This window comes from Engystomops pustulosus, chromosome 2 (genome assembly GCF_040894005.1).
Source record: "Engystomops pustulosus chromosome 2, aEngPut4.maternal, whole genome shotgun sequence".
Lineage (NCBI taxonomy): Eukaryota > Metazoa > Chordata > Amphibia > Anura > Leptodactylidae > Engystomops > Engystomops pustulosus.
The window spans coordinates 88580429-88596877 of record NC_092412.1 but is presented as its reverse complement, the minus strand read 5'-3'; the positions used below and the strand labels follow the sequence as shown (position 1 = coordinate 88596877).

Genomic DNA, 16449 nt, shown 5'->3' with positions numbered 1-16449 from the left:
ATGCATGTAAACATGGTCAAGACAATCGAAAAACGATGTGGTGGAACGGGAGATTCGCATCATGGATGTGCAACCGACAAATCTGCGGCAACTGTGTGATGCCATCATGTCAATATGGACCAAAATCTCTGAGGAATGCTTCCAGCACCTTGTTGAATCTATGCCACGAAGAATTGAGGCAGTTCTGAAGGCAAAAGGGGGTCCAACCCGTTACTAGCATGGTGTACCTAATAAAGTGGCCGGTGAGTGTATATATATAGTATGTATATATATATATATATATATATATATATATATATATATATATATATATATATATATATACACACACACACACACTACTGATCACAGGGTATGTAAATGACTCCAGTCATTGACTAGCTAAATGCAATACATCTATATGTGCTGCTATGTGGTAGGACTTTATACTGTAAATATCCCCATTACAGAAAATATGTGCTGTAAAATAATAATTCTGCATAGGTATATATCAGTCATAGAGTCCTTCATATAGGAACGTGCAGTCTCTTTAGTGAATTGAATTCGATGTGTATGAGTAATATATCCCAGGAGGTGGACGTTCTGAATTGTAAGGACACCCAGGGGCACCAGAACTGCAATGCAACTGCAATATCTTTTTTCCCTGTTCCAATTAAAATACTGTTATGTTTTCTCGATCTGACACTCCCTGGGGTACATATATCTTGTAATGCAAATTTCTTGAGTCCCTCATAAAAGCGCTAACTGCAGACACATAGAGAACAACCCAGAATTAATAGACCTTAATAGCCCTAATAGACCTTTGTCTATTAGATGAAATTTATGTATCATAATGTTTAAGTATCATTTCATTTTTACCCATGTACCTAATGTACATTATGGGGCAGATTTATCAAGCTGTCTGAAAGTCAGAATATTTTTAGTTGCCCATGGCAACCAATCACAAATATTCATGAGCACTGGTAAAATGAAAGCTGAGCTGCAATTGGTTTCCATGGGCAATTAGGAATATTCTATGTGCTACGCCTTGCTCCCATCACTAAGCTGAAAGAATAATTTTTAATTTCTTTGTGGGGGGATGTGGTGAACATTTTCTAATATACAGTACTTACCAAACTTCTGCTTAGTTTGAAAAAAAATATCAAGCTACTCCCTCACATAGAGATGTGTATCCCAGCCTGTCTAGTGTGTGTCACATCTCATCACCTTGTGTTTGGTTAAACAGCTGTGAGAAGGGAGGATAAACCCCTTCACTTTCAACTTGCTCATTGTAAATACTGCTTATTGCATACTACAGCCAGAGTGAGAGCAGGAAGGGTTAGCACTCACAGAATTTCTTATTTAAGCATATTAGAAAAATGTTCACAACACTTCCACCCACACGCAATATTCAAAATGATCTGAAATGACGGTTACTTTTTAACCAGTATAACAATTCATTTGTCAACCATAGTTACTGCAAATTGTAACAATAATATGAATAAGAACAATAAGAATAAAAAAGTATGTAACTAAAAGCCCAGAAGACATAAGAATTGCCTCCCTTATAGCTTTTTTTTACATTCCTTCCTGGCCATAGAGATCTTCAACCTACACAGGAGAGCAAAATTAGAGAACAATGTATGGTCACTTGATTTTTTTTTTTTAAAAATGTAATGTCCATTGATTAACATTTGATTTGTATTTGATTGGAATTTTTTTCTGAAATTTACCAAAGTAGATCAATGTAAGGCCTTTGTTTTTAAAAAAATGTAATGCTCATAATTTGAGAACAGCAATGACTGTAGCACAGAGAAAGATTATAATTACATTTTCTGGAGTGCACAGGCCTTTGCTGTGAATGACTTCAGCACATCTGTGACCACAGGACATCACTAGTCTCTCACACTGCTCTGGTGGGATTTGGGTCCAGTCTCTTTCACAGTTCTGTAATTGTGTGTTTCTTGGGCATAACTTTGTTACCGATGATTTTTCAGAGGTTTTCTATTGGGTTTAGATCAGGACTCTGGGCTGGCCATTTCACTTTTTCAATGTTTTCTGTTTCAAGGAACTGCTTTATCTGTTTTGCTGTGTGACAGGGTAATTGTCCTGCTTGAAAATGGTTGTCAGATTGGGTGAAAAACGCAAGGAAGGAACCACACTTGCACACCTGCTGCAGAAACATTCCCCAAACCGTGACACTTTCTCCACCACATTTAACTGACCGCTTTGCACACTATCAGTCTTTCTCCAGTTTGTCAACAAACATAATATTTCCCATCAGATCCAAATAAATTAAACTTGCTTTCATCACTAAAATGAACTGTGGACCAGGTCTCTTGTGCCCACACAACATGCTTCTCCGCAAAAGTGAGTCTAGACTTTTAATTCTTTCTTCTCAGAGGTTTGTTCACTGCAGAGTGGGCTTTTAAACCTTTAGACATTGTATGACAAGCCAAATCCTTACCCTGTTCAGTGCTGAACTGGTGAGAAATTTCAACTGCAATGTTGAAGCATTATCCAATCCTCTTTTGCATTTGTCTTTTGAGGGCAACCAGCCTTCTTAGGGTACTTGAATGAGTTTGTGTTTTACAATTATCTCATTTTATTTATTTTATTCTGTGCTTGTATAGTATATACAATTTATGAAGTAAGCTTAAAATAAAGCTTTTTTTTTTATTCAAGGTAGGATATATTCACATAGGACTACACAATGACCTTGACATTTATGAAAATGTCTGCTGTTCTCTAATTTTGACCTCTAGTTTATATTTCCTTTGATTCTTGCACTTCAGCTCCTGACTTCACACCTTCACAGCTCTATTAAAGCTACCTGTACACAAATGTTGGCAAAAGTGGCCATGCAAAAGGGACGTTCGAGTCCGTTTATCACACCCAATATGCTTCAGTCTGGCAACCATTTTAAAGGTTTCCTCATAAACTATATACTTAGAGTGATACATGAAAAATGGCCGTGACTAGGACATGGACATTAAAATAAGGTTTCCGATTCTTTAAAAGTGCCAACAGCCTTTAAAAAAAGGGTCAGACAGTAGGTGTTCTCCTTAAGGAGACATTGCCAATTAAGGCCACCTATAAGGTGGTCAATAGCCTCTCACATAGCCAAATGAGTTCCCTACGCTGTACTAAGGAGACCCAACCAGGTGGAAACAGTGCTGTCTACAGTTGGGAGACTATTCCTTCTGGAATAGATATACTGGTTTGGCTTAATCCCACATCATGTTTTTAGACTTCTTGTAGGTCATACTTGATGTTAAGGGGCCTGCCTTTCAAGGTAGCAAAAGGAGATATTGTTTTCCATTTAACACCTTGGAAAACTTATTTGCATTCTTTTTTTAAAAAAAGGCACATGGTTGTTTCCAGAAATCCTGATTTAGTATGACTGGACCCTCCTTGTTGTTAAAAAAAAAACAACATACTTTATACAGCTGTAAAGTGATCACTATTTAAAGCCTACCAAAAGGGAGGTCCTACCAAGTGGACAACCCTATTCCTTTATCACCAAAGATCAGCTGATACCACTGGAATAGCTGCTTTTATCGGCACATTGCCCCTGCAGGAGAATTGTGGAATTATGTAGGGGAGGAAAAATTAGTCTGCTCTGACTAATAGGGAGAGTGTATAAAGGGGCATATATATCTTCCCTTTAAGACTAATCCACTCACCTATAACAATATCACTGAGGAAACAAGACATCATAACCAGGTTTAGCTATTTTTTTGCTTCACGGTATGATAGAGATCAGTCTGATGGCAGTAACAATTTCCTTTCTCTAACGAAACTAAGAATCTATGTGGCAAGCAAAAACAAGTCAAAATAAGCCCCCAAAACTATGCTAGTCTCCTAGCGCCTACAGAAGGGTATTTTGTTTAAAACACTGGTAACTACACCCTTCTGTCAGGACAATCTACATATAGTTATTGGAACCACAACGACTATCTAAACTTCCAAGCCTATATTTTGTTGGAGTATATTTTATAAAGAACACATTCCCGTGACACCACATATAAGCACTGCAGTGGAAAAATAACGCAAGCAATGCTTAACTTGAAAATAGGAAAAATGAATAAATAATGAAAATTGAAAATTTTTATAAACATGTATTCGTAATTAATTGAACTAAAATGAACAATATGGGAAAGGTGATTTAAATGGAACATAGGTTAATCCAAAGTAGCCAGTTGTATTCCCATGAATATTTTTTAGGCTATAGTGCCTGCTGAGAGCATTTTATGGCACTGCATACTTTTCCCTAAATTGCAGGCACCAATTAGACATATACACTGCAGAGGTGCTGCAGTCTACTGCTCCCACTACTGTAAAGTGGCTCCTCACTGCTGCAGTTAGATAGATAGATGTATGTGTGTATCTATCTATCTATCTATCTATCTATCTCATATCTATCTACGTATCTATCTGGAACATGGAAGGACTGAATTCACGGTCTTCAGAAACTGCATTGTACACAACAAATACTTTATTCACACCCCACTTGTTGAGCTTTGCAGCTGAGATGTCTTACCTTCATATAAAGCGAGCTAATTTTGGCTTAGAGGAGGTCTCTGCTCTGTCCAGTACCAGTCTCGGCTGCACTTGAGGCCTAGTCTGACTGGCAGGGCTACAGGGAGGGTAGTATTGCCGACTGCCCTTTGCTATAGCCACAGAAATATCAAACAGCTATTATAGACCTCTATGGCTGAGGGAAAACTAGAAAGTTGATAAAGAGCTCAAGCAATAGAATGACTTTTCAGGGAAAGAAAAAAATCTCATGCCATTAATTTATTCTGCTGGCTGTGCGTCCTCATTAATATTGCATGAACATGGCATAATTGAAGTAGGCGTTATTATCATAGCAAATCCAATATACACTTACAATCTATAGACTCGGTATACACCAGATCAATACAAACCAGGCAGATTATGTAACCCTTTACACTTTCATCTGTACCCCAGGGAGAAGGAGGGCGCCCTGAAGCCAAGCATAGGCACTTAACATAAGGTGTTTGCCTGAGCTGTCAAATCCTGCAAAGTAAGATCCCTTATGATGAAGGGATGACATCTAGCATTACATAGGTTATTTACTGCTCCTGACTTGTGCATAGCACACACTGTATGCAGCAGACTGCAGCAAACTCTTCTTCCATAGAGGAGCAGTAAGAATTGCTCTTACCTTCCCAGCACTTGTTATTCGTGAGCACTGAGCGTCCAGCCTGCTCTCATACACAGCAGCATCCTTCTCCCTGGCCTGGTGAATTAGCTGTCTTGCCCCTGTCGTGTTGGCACCCTCACAGATGCTTTGCCCTTCCAGGGGTTTCCCATCAGATGATGAAGCAGAGAGAGATGGCTTGTAGAGTGTCGCTGGAAATCTGCAGCCCTTCCTTTCAATCCCTCCAAGTCTACAGGAACCAATAAGCGGCAAGTCCCTCATCCCTGGTTTCTCTGCACTGGCTCAAGGATCCTGATTGACACTGCATTACAGCAGAACTGCTGGGCAAAAACAACATCCATACCGATGAAAATGGAATTTCCTTTCCAGAATCTCAGCGTCACCCACATGAGGATCTGATCAAGGCATCTGCATCACTCTACTGCAGGGGTAAGCAACCTTCACCAGAAATACAACTCCCAGGATCCTCAGCGGCTGAAGGTGATGGGGACTGTAACTCAGCAACAGCTGCAGTGAAATCTTCCCCATCCTGCTGAGTAAACAGCAGTGCTCTCTGCAGCAGCATCACCAGCAGATCACCATTCCTGCTGCAGGGACACTGCAGTCTATAGCATACACCCCACTGCTGTGACCACGGACACAATGTATAGCCATCTTATCACTAGCCAGCAGGAAAGGAACATGTCAATAGTAGGAAATAGTTGTATATATATATACTACACCCATATTTTTCCTTTAGGATACGGAAAAAACTGCAAGCCGGAATTGGGCACTTCGTACCAATGACCGTGGGATTGTCACTTTGTCTCTAAATAAATGGAGCAATAAAACCTGCTATTAGGTTCCTAAATGAGCAGACCATCTATGACAGTGATGGCTAACCTATGGCACTGGTGCCAGAAGTGGCACTCAGAGCCCTTTCTGTGGGCACTCAGGCCATCACCAGAGATGACTCCAGGTATCTTCCTGCAGTCCCAGACAGCCCAGGACTTGCTGAGCACAGAGCTATTTTAAAGTGACAGCTCTACCTGGGACTATTTTCTGCTTTATTGGTGTCCTCAGTGAAAACTGTGACAGAGAAGGGAGTATAAATCACAAATTAAATTTCTGTGTTGGCACTTTGCGATAAATAAGCAGGTCTTTGTTGTAGTTTGGGCACTCGGTCTCTAAAAGGTTCGCCATCACTGATCTATGACAAGACAAGCCAGTAGTTTCTTCTTGTATTTGCTAGTACACTAGTTTACACTTGGGAGTTGACTGGGCATACAGACAATGCAATCACCAGTCTAGAACCCAGTGTAATGTTAATACCAAGGATATTCGTTTGTTGTAGAAGTATCCTCTAAGTGCTAGCTGAATACAAGTCTCGGACAACTTTCTAGCTATTTGCCATGCTCAAACATGGGTTGCCTCACAAACACAACATATGTCCTTCTATCAGAGTACTGTCCAGTAAACATGGCTACAATTCCTGCAGACTTAAGCCATGGATAAATGGGCTCATTCATATACATATATACTAGATATCAATGTCACCCTGGCTTTGGGGAAAGAATGCAGAAAGGAAACCGATTCCAGAGCCGATTCCTTTAGGCAAAGCTAGCATCACTTGTTGCACAGTACGGCTCTACATCTATGCAGAATCCACAGAAAAAACACTACAAGCAGCCTTTTTATGATCTGATTCAGTGCTGAATGGGTGCATCCAGTACCGCTAAAAGGTCATCAGTTGCTGGAGAATAGTCATACACAGAGGTCGCACTAACATTTTTCCAAAAGGGTAAAAATACTCCTCTCACCATTTTTGAGGAGTATTTTTACCCGAGGAGGAGTATGAAAATTTTGGTAATACACCGCACACATAGCACACTGCACAGCACGCACACACACTGCACAGCACGCACACACACACTGCACAGCACGCACACACACACTGCACAGCACGCACACACACACTGCACAGCACGCACACACACACTGCACAGCACGCACACACACACACTGCACAACACGCACACACACACACTGCACAACACGCACACACACACTGCACAACACGCACACACACACTGCACAGCACGCACACACACACACTGCACAACACGCACACACACACACTGCACAACACGCACACACACACTGCACAACACGCACACACACACTGCACAGCACGCACACACACACTGCACAGCACGCACACACACACACACACTGCACAACACACACACACACACTGCACAACACGCACACACACACACTGCACAACACACACACCCACACACACACTGCACAGCACGCACACATTCACCCACCCACACACACGCACAGCACACACTGCACAGCACCCACCCACTGCACAGCACCCACCCACTGCACAGCACCCACCCACTGCACAGCACCCACCCACTGCACAGCACCCACCCACCCACTGCACAGCACACACACACACACTGCACAGCACACACACACACACTGCACAGCACGCACACACACACAGCACACACACACTGCACAGCACGCACACACACACAGCACGCACACACACACTGCACAGCACGCACACACACACACTGCACAGCACGCACACACACACACTGCACAGCACGCACACACACACACTGCACAGCACGCACACACACACACTGCACAGCACGCACACACACACACTGCACAGCACGCACACTGCACAGCACGCACACACACACACACACACTGCACAGCACACACACACACACACTGCACAGCACACACACATTCACCCACCCACCCACACACTGCACAGCACACACACACTGCACAGCACGCACGCACACACACACACACTGCACGCACACACACACTGCATGCACGCACACACACACACACACTGCATGCACGCACACACACACACACACACTGCACGCACACACACACCCACCCACACACTGCACAGCACGCACCCACACACTGCACAGCACCCACCCACACACTGCACAGCACACACACACACTGCACAGCACACACACACACACACACACTGCACAGCACACACACACACACTGCACAGCACACACACACACACACACACACTGCACAGCACACACACACACACACACTGCACAGCACACACACACACACACACTGCACAGCACACACACACACACTGCACAGCACACACACACACACACACACACACACACACTGCACGCTGCACAGCACGCACGCACACACACACACTGCACAGCACGCACACTCACAACACTGCACACTCACCGCTCACAACACAGCACACACTACAACACAGCACAGCACACACTACAACACAGCACACACTACAACACACACACACACTGCACAGCACCCACACACTGCACAGCACGCGCACACACACACACACACATTCACCCACCCACACACTGCACAGCACACACACACACACTGCACAGCACGCACACACACACACACACTGCACAGCACGCACACACACAGCACAGCACACATTCACCCACCCACCCACCCACACACTGCACAGCACGCACACACACACACACACACACACACACACAGCACACACACACACTGCACAGCACACACACACACACTGCACAGCACACACTGCACAGCACACACACACACACACACACACACACACACACACTGCACAGCACCCACCCACACACTGCACAGCACGCACACACACACACACACTGCACAGCACCCACCCACCCACCCACACTGCACAGCACACACACACACACTGCACAGCACCCACCCACACACTGCACAGCACGCACACTCACAACACTGCACACTCACAACACTGCACACTCACCGCTCACAACACAGCACACACTACAACACAGCACAGCACACACTACAACACAGCACAGGACACACTACAACACAGCACAGGACACACTACAACACAGCACAGGACACACTACAACACAGCACAGGACACACTACAACACAGCACAGCACACACTACAACACTGCACAGCACACACTACAACACTGCACAGCACACACTACAACACTGCACAGCACACACTACAACACTGCACAGCACACACTACAACACTGCACAGCACACACTACAACACTGCACAGCACACACTACAACACTGCACAGCACACACTACAACACTGCACACACTCACCCAGCACTGCTCTAGGTCTCCTCGATCACAAACGCAGGCAGCTGCGGGCAGGTAGAGCGGGACGGGGAGCATCATCTTCGCAGCCCACAAGTCTCCCCCGGGGCCGGTGCACTCACTTCGGGTCTCTCCGGCGCGCCCCTGAAACTGTGTCACGTGTCGCGCTGAGCGGCCCGGCGCGCGCTGCGATCACGCTACTGACTTGTACCTCCTTTGCAGCGCGCGCCGGGCCTCTCAGCCTGCGCGCTACAGGGAATAATTGCCATGCGTAACTTTACGCATGGCAATTATTTTGGGGGGTAATGGCGCCTCATCACGCGTCTATGACGCGTGGTGAGGCGTTAATGCGACCTCTGGTCATACATACAATAAACCTGCAGAATCTACAGGGTACAAGCCTGGATGGTGACAGCTTCCCTCTGAAAGAGATTGACGCTGATAAGATGACGCCTTCAAATTCTGTTATTTGAATGCACTACAATTCTCCGTTGCTATGATCCCTCACTTTCTTAAAAGCCAAACATGAAAATCAGAATAACATAAAGTAGAAGACTGTAATACCTTATCACAGATACCAGCCCCATGCAATAAAGGCTTAGTGGAAAAGTCCTTTCCCTGGACATTGGTGACAGGCGCTTATTTTCTGTTTTGTGCGTCCCTATAAATATATATGACAGCTCATTACACGGGTTGTAGAGTAAAATGGGCCACTTTACAGTGTGTACAACATGTCCCTGGCTGCTCCGTCTGTACACTTCCAGTAAAGAGAAACTAATGCCAAGCCACTGATCCACTTCTTCCAAAACACAGGAAAAACACAGACTGCAATCAGAAGAAAACCCATTATGTCCTTAAGTCTGTCTTCTGCTCCTTTTCTGTGTATTTTAAGTGGTGTCCTCCATTGGATAGAAGTATTTTATTGTGAAAACCCCCTTTTCACTTTTATAAGCTGTTTATCAGCCCTTGGACCCTATCCTCTAATACAAAGCAGAATAAGGATGCATTGTATGTCCCCAATGTAAATGTGGTTCATTTGGCTGCTTCCAATTTCCCCTATATCAGTGATGGCGAACCTTTTAGCGGGCGATTGCCCAAACTACAACCCAAAACCCTGCTTATTTATTGTGAGGTGCCAGTCAAAAATTAAAGCAGTAAGTTACTGCTCCCTGTTCTTCAACAACTTTCAATCGTATTTGCCTCCTGTGGACAGCAACACAGTAGAAGGTTGGGAAATTGTCATCATTTTAGCTTCTTTCCAGAATCATGGGGCCAGCAGGAGGTTATCCAAAAATAATTTTACCCCGTCTAATTCTCCCTCTTCCTACAGTCCCAAGTAGCGAAGTAAGTATCAAAATATTACTGAAAGCAGCATCTTTTAAGTTTCTTGGAACTACAAGAAGATTCTTTGAGTCCTGCCTAGTGTGCTCGGGTGATGGCCCAGGTCCCCCAGGTGCCGCCTCAGGCACCCTTGCCATAGGTTTGCCATCACTGCCCTATATTAATAAATATTATTCCAAAACCTTTACATTTCTATTTTTAGAAATGCTTGAGGGGATGTCTGACCATTTATAATTTATCAGTATACAATGCCTAAAAATTCACTGGCCTTATTATTTCCCACTTACCCAGTTTTTTTGCTGCCGTCATGACTTGTCATACAGGGCAAGCAACTAGTGATGCCAGAGGCCAAAAGAAAAAGAGGGAGGCCCCAGACAGGGTCTGGACGCAAAGAAAATGTAGCAAAACCCCTTTGAAGGTATTAGTCATGATACTCCTTCCGTGTTACTTCTCAAAGCGGCTCAAGGTCTTTTTCTCATGACTACTATGGTACTAGCGAGAATATCTGTTTCAGCCAAATGCAGTCTCCCTACTTTTTGGCTTATCAAAATAGTTGGGGTGTGGGATGGCTGTATTTCTCAATGTCCGTGATAAAATGTTTCACCATGGGAATATATGGCCAAAGGCTTTAAACATCACGTCAACGTTTGCAAGTAAGATTTAGGCGCTCCCCTTCCAGATGGAGATAATATGGCTGCATTTTATCAATCATACTACAGCCACAAGGCCTTGCAGATACCACAGCACACCAAACTGCATATCTGCAGCACTAATGGTGAAATGCTTCAGACTCCCGCTGTACAGTATATTATTCCATATGATCCAAATGGTGAACCCAGTAGTGCGGACACGTCATTCCTACCACTAGGCTAGTATATCACAGAGTAAGAAGGAGTCCGCCCAGGCAATTCCTCCTCTACTGCGCTAGTGCTTTTGGTGTAAACAGTTGGCCCTTGGACACAACAAAAGTAGCATAAATGTGTATAAAAACCTGTGTGTACCACATATCACTTGAAATGTGTCATTCTTTTCAATAAGAGCACACCTGGTGAACATCTATAAGATATACAAGCGGTCAGCAAAGGCCAGAAGAACACGACATCACTGTAACATGTCATTCTAGTTCTATTAGATAACTCCATACTAGTTGGCTCTCAGCTCTTGGAGGTGCTAATGTCTGCCTTTGAAAGGAATTGGGCTGCCTAAGTGTCTCATCTGGAAAATATCTTACAAGAATGATAGTTGCAGCGTAAAAGCATTACAGATGGCTCAAACAATCCCAGCAAGTAAATACATCATGCACCTTCCCTTTTTAAGGTGTTCTGTTGACATTTATCTTACATTAGCCCACAGCACCTTGTAGCAGAGACAGTAGCTCCCTAGTGGCTGACATAACCCTTATTTACTGATACTGCGCTTAATGCACTTAGACATGTAATGCACTTCAGGAAGACGCAAAGGGAATGAGCTGTACTGTATTTATCACACTATCCTTATATCTACTATGTCTACTGTTTTCCATCTTTTTGCTTTATCTACATATATATCTACAGTTTGGAATACCTTCTGTCCATCTATCCATCTAATCATTAGCATAAAATCAGAAATTAAATAACCTAAACTATATGTTTACAAATCGCAGGCAATAGGCAACACCATAGAATTTATTGAAAAATTTCAGCACGACCAAAGGTACAAACGCACAACACAGCTACAGTAACTAGACATAACCTGACATTACTTTGTGATATAAAGACTTGATAGAAGCAATAATGGATGTCTGGGGCACTCAAAACACTCTCTGAAACTACAAGCAGATCCAATCCAGAAATCTACACTTTATTATCCAAAATAGCTATTCCATGGTCATAAGGACATTACAGATGTATGCAATAACCCTTTAAATCTCATTATACGTGTAAAGGTATTAAAGGGAACCTGTCACCACATTTTTCACAAATACAGCTAGTGACAGGTTCCCATAGAGCAGTGATGGCAAACCTTTTAGACGCAGAGTGCCCCAACAACGTCCAAAACCCACATATTTTTCGCAAAGTGCAGATGCGACAATTTGAACAGTAACTTATTACTCCCTGCTGTGTCACATGTTTAAATTGTATAGGGACCTGAGGACACCAATACAGTAGAGAGAAGAAGAAAAAGCTTTGGTTATCATTGCAGCTTCCTTCTAGGGTCCTGGGCTGCCTTGGACTGCAAGAGGCCTTGAGTGCTGCCTGGCGAACTCTGCGGTGGATTGATGGCAAGAGTGCCCATAGAGAGGGCTCTGAGTGCCACCTCTGGCACCCGTGCCATAGGTTCGCCACCACTGCCATAGAGCCATATTAACCCCTTCCAAAGTCTGACGTACTAGTACATCACACATCAGTTATGGGAGTATGGAGAGGGCTCACAGTTGAAGCAACTGCCCACCAGTAACACCTTCGATCGTGTTAATCCTTTGATTTCCACCGCCGTCACATGAGTGCAGATATATTGGCTCCCTGTGATGTCATTGGGAAGCCACGATCTGTCACCATGGCAGCCTTGGGTCTTTATAAGACCTGAGGATTTTTAATTTCTGAAGATCTGTTAATATGTGCCAATGACATGTAGTATGGCAATATATGGTAGGCTGGGTTCACATCACGTTATTTGTGTACTCTAAGCGTATAAAGAGGGAAAGCACTCGACATATACACTAAGCATATATGTAGGGAAAGCACCCGAAGTATACGCTTAGCGTATACATTGACAAACGTAGGCAGACGGACAGATAGTTATAGGCTCTGTCTGGCCACTAAATGCTTTGACTGTCAAGCTATGTCTTTCTATCCTGCACCTGAGCGATGTATGCACTTAGCAGAGGCAAGGGACAGCTATGGGGATCGGATTGCATTCCTCCCCACAGCCCAGCCAAGCGCATACACACAGGACGAGGGGACCCGGTGATGTCACTGTCCATATTAGGACAGTGACATCAATAGGGGAACACCTTTTTCATCGGCAGACAATCATTGGCTGCTGGCCATGTACAATCCACCCCCCACATTTAGAGGGGAGAGGGGATACCCAAGCAATATATCCCGATGTATAGGCATACAGTGGGAAGGAAGCATGGAGCCACTGGATTTGGCTGAGCAGGACAAGCCCTTTCTGACTCATTTGTGATGCCTGGTAAGATAACAAAGTTGATTTTATAGGGATGCGAAGGGAACAATGTTTGGCTAAAAGAAGGGTGTCATTTTGTAAGGGAACCTGCATTTGTGAAAAATGTGGTGACAGATTCCCTGTGAGGCTATCCAAGTCTCCCTCAATGGGGCTGATTTATCATGTCCTACATATGAGTTTAGTGACAAGCACAGCATGAAAAAGTATGGTAGCAATTTCTGGAGCAAAATTGTGGCTTTTTGGGGTTTTTGTGTGCTGGTCATCACATTTAAAAATGATTGGGAAGGCAGGTAATAAGGAGGTCCAGGTCCGAAATGCCTTAAAACCGCCAGAAAACTGACGCAGGATACAGCTGAAGTCAGGGGATGCACCAGAAATGCACCTTTTAAAGGAAATCGACCATATGGATTGCTCTTACTAAAGAAGCTCCAGCAGTAGATTCATGATCCAGCCCCATCCCACCTCTTCCCTTCGAGAACTTAATACATGTTCCTCCCTCCCACCGCCTTCTGGATTAGGGCAGATTTACCAAAAATATCTAAAAGTAACTGAATTTTTAGACAAGACTGTCTTATTCTGCACCAGATTTATCAATGTGCTTGATGCTGATAAGACTTTGCTTTGCCCCTTCTATTAGTTAAATTAGTTACTGCCAGAAAAGTTGCCAAAATTCTGTCGCATTTGCTTATTTTTTTGTACACGCCTTTTTCCTATGAAGGCACAAATTCTGTAACGAGAACATTCATAAATCTGCCATTAAGGGTTATGAAATATAATATGCTTCAATAACATTAGTGGGCATTCACATACTCTATGTCCAATGATAAATTGCATCTTTACTCCATTGTGGTTGAAAAGTCCCATTTTTTCATCCAGGTTGTTGGTATAGCTGCTGCCATGCCCTGGTTTTGTCTATTGAGAAATGTAATGTAAACGTCATTATTACTATTCAGCTCAGGAATAAGACTACTGGCTGGATACATCTAAGACCAGTGACTGACTGCCTCCTATGTACAGCAAAAACTGCCAATCAATGTTGGGGCCGTCTCCTTAACTTCTCAGCATAGCAAGAACATATAGGAAATACAAGTTGTATGAATTCTTCTCTAAACTGTAATGGGATGCTTGAGAGTCACAATTAATAGCCTATCATCAGGATAGATCATTAGATCAGTGCGTGGTTCAATAATATAATGTTACATTTCCCCTAAAACAGTGGTGGCGAACCTATGGCACGGGTGCCAGAGGTGGCACTCGGAGCCCTGTCTGTGGGCACCCAGGCCATCACCAAAGAGAACACAAGGGATCTTCATGGATTCCCAGGACTTTCTGCGCTCAGTGCTATCTTAAAGAGACAGTGCTGCCCAAGACGACAGGAGGAATGGGAAGGGGGGGGGGGTTATCTGGAATATTATTGTAGCTGCAGCTCCAGGCCCGAAAATTCTTCCTATTCAGGGGAACCTGAATTTTTCACGCTTTCTTTCTACTGTGTTGGTGTTCTTAGGATACTGATACGATTGAAAGCTATAACAGCAAGAAATTACTGCTTAAATTCTACTTAAATGTTGACACTTTGGGAAAAATAAGTGGATTTTGGTTGTAGTCTGGGCACTCCGTGTCTAAAAGGTTCGCCATCACTGCCCTAAAGTAACAGTTGAGAGAGAAATGTATGGGTTACAAATCCCGTCCTTTCAACACTTGACCCAAAGCTAATCCCTGGAAATAATGGTGGCTACAAGACCATGTAGCAGAGAGGCAAGATAGCAAAGTGCTACTATAATAAACAAGTAGGGATCAGGAAATAGGTACATAAAGTAAGTATAAGCCCTTTTTATTAAAGGTCAGACAATGATTTGTAAAGCACTGGGGAATATGAAGACACTATATAAATAAAGATTTATTAGTATTATCCTTTTAAAATGAAAGCAATGTTATTACCATATATACTCGAGTATAAGGCGACTCAAGTATAAGCCGAGGCCCCTAATTTTACAACAAAAACCTGGTAAAACCTTTTTTTTTTACTTGAGTATAAGCCGAGTATGGGTTTTCAGCACATTATTTGTGCTGAAAAACTAGGCTTATACTCGGGTATATATGGTATATATTTAGAGAGTTATGTTTATGTTTTACAATATCTGGAGTTATTAAAGCAGTACTAATGCATCCGAATGATTCAGAATATGGAATCTTCTTCACTCCATGTTCTTGAAATTGATTGTGAGAGACAACATCACTTTCTGAATGCCCTCATCCCGGACACGGTACTGATGCCTGTTCACACTTCACTTGTACAACAATCACTTTCTCTTGATGGGAACAAGAAATAATGATTGCAAGTGTCCTACATTTAATCTTAAGAAAATATCTGCACAAAATAACCAGGAATGAAAGAACTCAAAGTGATCACTAAATAAAGATGACCTCTTTTTGTAAGTCTTTATAGGGAATCTCTCCCCCAGAACGGTGTGCCCTTGGAAAGAGGGTATGTAGTAAGTGGCTGCTCATTCACCTGAATGTCTGACATCTGTCAAATGTAGGTCCCATTAATGAACCCCAAAATGTATTTCCATTAGTGTATTTAAAAGTGGGTTAAAGTCAAACAACCACCAAAAAACACTCACTATTTCATTCTCATTA

At 43.3% G+C, this 16449-nt stretch overlaps 1 protein-coding gene across 10 annotated transcripts in view; it reads right to left on the bottom strand.

Moving 5' to 3' along the window:
• Window positions 1-16449, bottom strand: part of MBNL2 (muscleblind like splicing regulator 2) — a 95403-nt gene that overhangs the window by 53918 nt on the left and 25036 nt on the right. The window contains exon 1 of one of the 10 annotated variants that reach the window (XM_072135441.1): window positions 5171-5309. The exons of the other annotated variants lie outside the window; for them this stretch is intronic. The gene's annotated coding sequence lies outside the window, so the exon portion shown is untranslated. Of the gene's footprint in view, window positions 1-5170; window positions 5310-16449 lie in introns of those variants that run through there. 10 annotated transcript variants of the gene reach the window in all.